The sequence below is a fragment of the Wasmannia auropunctata genome, unplaced genomic scaffold (assembly GCF_000956235.1).
Source record: "Wasmannia auropunctata unplaced genomic scaffold, wasmannia.A_1.0 LD336000.1, whole genome shotgun sequence".
Lineage (NCBI taxonomy): Eukaryota > Metazoa > Arthropoda > Insecta > Hymenoptera > Formicidae > Wasmannia > Wasmannia auropunctata.
In genome coordinates, this window is record NW_012026890.1 from 3,314,062 (window position 1) to 3,318,406 (window position 4,345).

Below are 4,345 nucleotides of genomic sequence, written 5' to 3' on the forward strand. Positions count from 1 at the left end.
CCTCCCGCAAGTCTCGTTTCAAAGAGGAACGAGCTGGATGAAAGGAAAATAGAATACTCATATCGTTTAGAAGAAAGAATGATCGTCCAGAAGTTCCAGGACTTCATTAAACTATATAGCGCCACAGGACGTGTCCTGTCATCAGTAGTGGCAGTCACGCTAAAAATAAGCTCGATACGATACAATCTTGAGCTCGATATGATCAAGTCGGTCCACGATAACGATAATTAACTCGCCTTCCTATGTCACAAATTCGAGGAGGCTTCATTAATTTTATCGTGGATGAGTATAATATTAATAAATAATTGTTTATACACACATTTATATGCATGCTCGACACGATTTAACTTTTGGACCGAACTGAAATTCAATAATAATTCATGTTATATTATCTCTAAGTTTACACAATAAATATGTATTAATTTATGTTTGAAATTTGGAAAATTACTTAATAAAATTACTCTCCGTTTATCAGAAACCAAATTTTAATTAAATAAAATATTTTATTTTAAGAATTAAATTTTTATTCTATAAATATAAATAATTAAGTATTTATAAAAGAGATTATCAATTTTAACATAATTTTAATTTGCAATTTCAGTACTTTCTTCTCCAGCATTGAACACCGCGCGAATAATTCAGGATTGAAAAATGTGTTGCGTGTGATGCGATCTTGAAATACTACAATTATTACAGGCCATTCCTAATCAATCTTATCTTAAGACATCTTAAATATTATCCTAAGATGCTAATACGGCACTGTGATTAGTTTATGACATCTTAAGACTTAAGATGGTCTTAAGTATATAAGAATCGACTATGAATACCGGCCACAGTGAATGCTAATCGCGATCGTATCGGCGAGTATCACGCGAGGTACAAAAAAAAAGATAGAGAAATAACTACTTCGCGTGCACGTAGACATAAAGGTCCTAATAAGAAGGGAATGAAAGATTTTTCCAGACGAGAAGGTGGCTCGATTAGTTGTAAAAACACTGCTGAAGTCATTTAGTGCTGAAGTCACCCTGCCGTCACTTCGCGTGAAAGACGATCTGGCTAAATAATCGCTTTCAAGCTTCCGCGAGTGTAATTACCTGACACTTAAGTCGTCTGTCTTATGGCGGCAGCATAGTTTACCGAGCAGAGCTTAGGAACTTGTTCACGCTTTCTCGATAATTCAAGCTTTCCGTCGAACGAAACTTTCTACGGACCTACCGAACATCGGCACAAACATATATCAAGAATTTCCAACGCGCAGCACATCCGGGGTGTTACTGTCTCCCATAAAGTATACAGGAAGTTACACGGAATTCGCGAGCGAATTATCCTTTCCTGCGATTGAACTTTTAATCGTTTATTAGCTGAAAGACAGCAAGGGAATTATTAACTTTGTCAAAGAAATAATTAAGTTGCAAGTGTGCAGTAACCGAAATAAAATTTAAAATTGGGCTTGCAGAATTTCTTATATGTAGATCGTACGTGATCCTTAACTAAACTATATTACAACTATCTTTTAAGGCTTTAGCAAAGAAAGTCGGGAACTAGGGTACGCTATAACCTTCCTTTACGTTATACATAATGTAACATGCTTTTCTAATGATACTCAAGAGAGACTGCCAGCATTAAATTAAAACACTTTAAAAACTTAATTAAAGTTACTTAAATTCGACCATTAAAAATTTATTAAAAAAGATCTTTGAGCTTTTTTTATTTCCTAAAACAGTTATAAAAGTGTTTACTAATTATTTAGCCTACAATGTTAAATAAATAAAAATATAGTGTTGAAATAAGTGCTTGAAAATATAGTATTGAAATAAATGCTTGAAAATTTGAATACCGTCTGAAATACCGTACATTTTTAAAACCTATTAAATAGATACCAAAAAATGATACTTCAAATGTAAATTTTCAAACATTTAAATCGCAACACTACAATTTCTTTATCTAACTTTATAGGCTGATTAATTAAAAAATTTATTTGTATAATTATTTAATATATATATATATATTTATTTATTTATCAGATAAGTCTATTTATAATGTATGTATTTTTATGAAACGTCTGCTGCAATTTATAATAAAGTAACATTTATACTACAAGAACTGCGTCGGGTCTAAAAGGCATTTATTTAATTCTTTGATTATATTAAATTTCGGATTAAAATTTAAAATAGCCGATGTTATATTTACTCGGAAATAGCATAAAGGGAACAATAAGTTTTCATTTATTGTAAAAAATCATTAAGTAATCATTAACTAACAGTAAGCAGAGAATATTGTTGGATATCGACTTGCTGTATTTGCAAACATAATTTGTTAGACCTGAAGGTAAAAGTATCAATCTCTTGCGATTGCTATTTAGCGATTGCGCAATTCTGTGTTAAACGCTGTTAAGCTGATGTACTGCGCCAACGTAAACGAGTGAATATGTTTCACTGAACAATACGAAAATCATTTCTCTAAACAATATTTTTCTCAAAAATCAAATAAAATATTAATAATTGAGAAAACTTGTAATATATTGTTTGCACGGATGCTAGCTGAAAAGCAAAAATTTGAATGGAGAAAAGGAAAGCACCAACTGAAACGTTTCAAATATTTACGGTGCAAAAGGGAGTTTCTCTCGTTCGTGCGTTTTTCGAAGTTTGCAGAAATATCAAACAATCTCTATCGTAGCACAACATTACAATTTATTCTTCGTATGCGTCTTTGTAAAATGTAAACGTGTACGTTTACATTTCGTTTACGTTTCAATTTTATTACAAGAGAACTACTTTCCAAGGTCCCTCCGGGCACCTGTCAAAGATGATGCGGATGAAATGATTTGCAACGATGGTCCTTTAATCGTCTGAAATATTTCATTTCACGTCAATCTGTTAACGAGGGTATAGCCTGCAAGGGCGCGTAATGCAGTTGTTAATTCGCTTCTTGTTTACGTCGCTGTCAGTTTCAATTCCCGTTGCGAGTTTTCGCCTATCCGTCGATTATCGATGTAAAACGACGGGCGTGTTGGGTACGAAACAGGAACGTCGATCAGTCTTGCGGCAAATCATCCGTGTATCGTGCGTGTGTATATACATTATACACATATCCAAGCTGGATGCACGAGTGTGATGTGTACATTCGCGCGGCCCTTAAATTATTTTAGCCGTTACTGCAAGGTATTATCCTCGCTTGTTAGCGTCACGCGCAAACACCCGACTCTGAATTTCGCGAAAAATATCACCTGGCTGGCTTACCAGGTAAGTTTCGTTACCATGCCAGTGCCAGCTTTTGTCACACCAAGCCCCAGAACTGACCTGGAAAATCATGGGACCGGCTTGAAACGCGAGGCTTTTTCGTTACATTTGAAAACGAGTCGTATTACACAGGTATTTTTTTTTTGCGAAGTTCTTTCTTGCTGTACTATTCCTATTTCAGTTTGTATATATTCATCCAGCTCAACTTTTAAGATATATTAAATAGTACTGGTTGGATCGATAAATATACACAATTAATTTGCTGATGCTTGCTTGATTGCAATATTCTCTTTTGTTATTACGCTAATCTTATTACAAAAAGGAAATATCTATCTTTTGATCTTTTTATTAAAAAAATTTTCCCAGCGGAAGACACCGTTATTATTGCGATTACTCGATAGATTCGAATGTGTTAATATATAAAATATATAATATGTTTTTACATAGTTATTATTGATTATTATTTGGAAAGTAGAAAAAGCGTTGAAAATGCTGTAATTATTATTATTTCATATTATGTAATTATTTTGATTATCTAAGAAATAAGAAAAATAAAAATATTAAAATTGATAAGTCACGGTAAGGTATAATATAATCGTCATATACGCCCTTTTGCTTTCTCTTTATATTTTTAAGATTTATCTGAGACAATCTCAGTTTTTTCAAAGTACAGAGCGCATATGTTTTTTTAAAGTAACATTTTTTAAAAAGTACAGAGCGCATATGGTTTTTTTTGTAAATCTCTTTTTTGCGACGGAGTTTTAACATTTTCAATACTAGCATTACCTGGGATTAATCCTCTGAAATCATAGTTTATGCTTTTGTAAAAACTTTTCCGATGTCCCGACTTTATGAATATGCTTCTGTTAGCGTTTTAACAATAGCTGCTACCTCCAATCCAAGGCTAACGAGTGGCTTTTATAAATCTCTTAAGGGATTTTAATTTTGAAGTTCGTAACTCCTTTCTCATCATTCTGTTATACAGCAATGGGAAAGCTGTACCTTCGAACGTAATGAAGCTGGCGTATGTAGAGACAAAATTAAATAATAAAAAAATGAAACATTATACAATGAGATACACGCTAAAAAGATTTGCAGTATTAATT

At 32.9% G+C, this 4,345-nt stretch overlaps 1 protein-coding gene across 4 annotated transcripts in view; it reads right to left on the bottom strand.

Annotated features, from left to right (window-relative positions):
* LOC105453383 (ankyrin repeat and death domain-containing protein 1A-like) overlaps positions 1 to 4,345 on the bottom strand; it is a 26,634-nt gene that overhangs the window by 21,153 nt on the left and 1,136 nt on the right. The gene's annotated exons all lie outside the window — the stretch shown is intronic.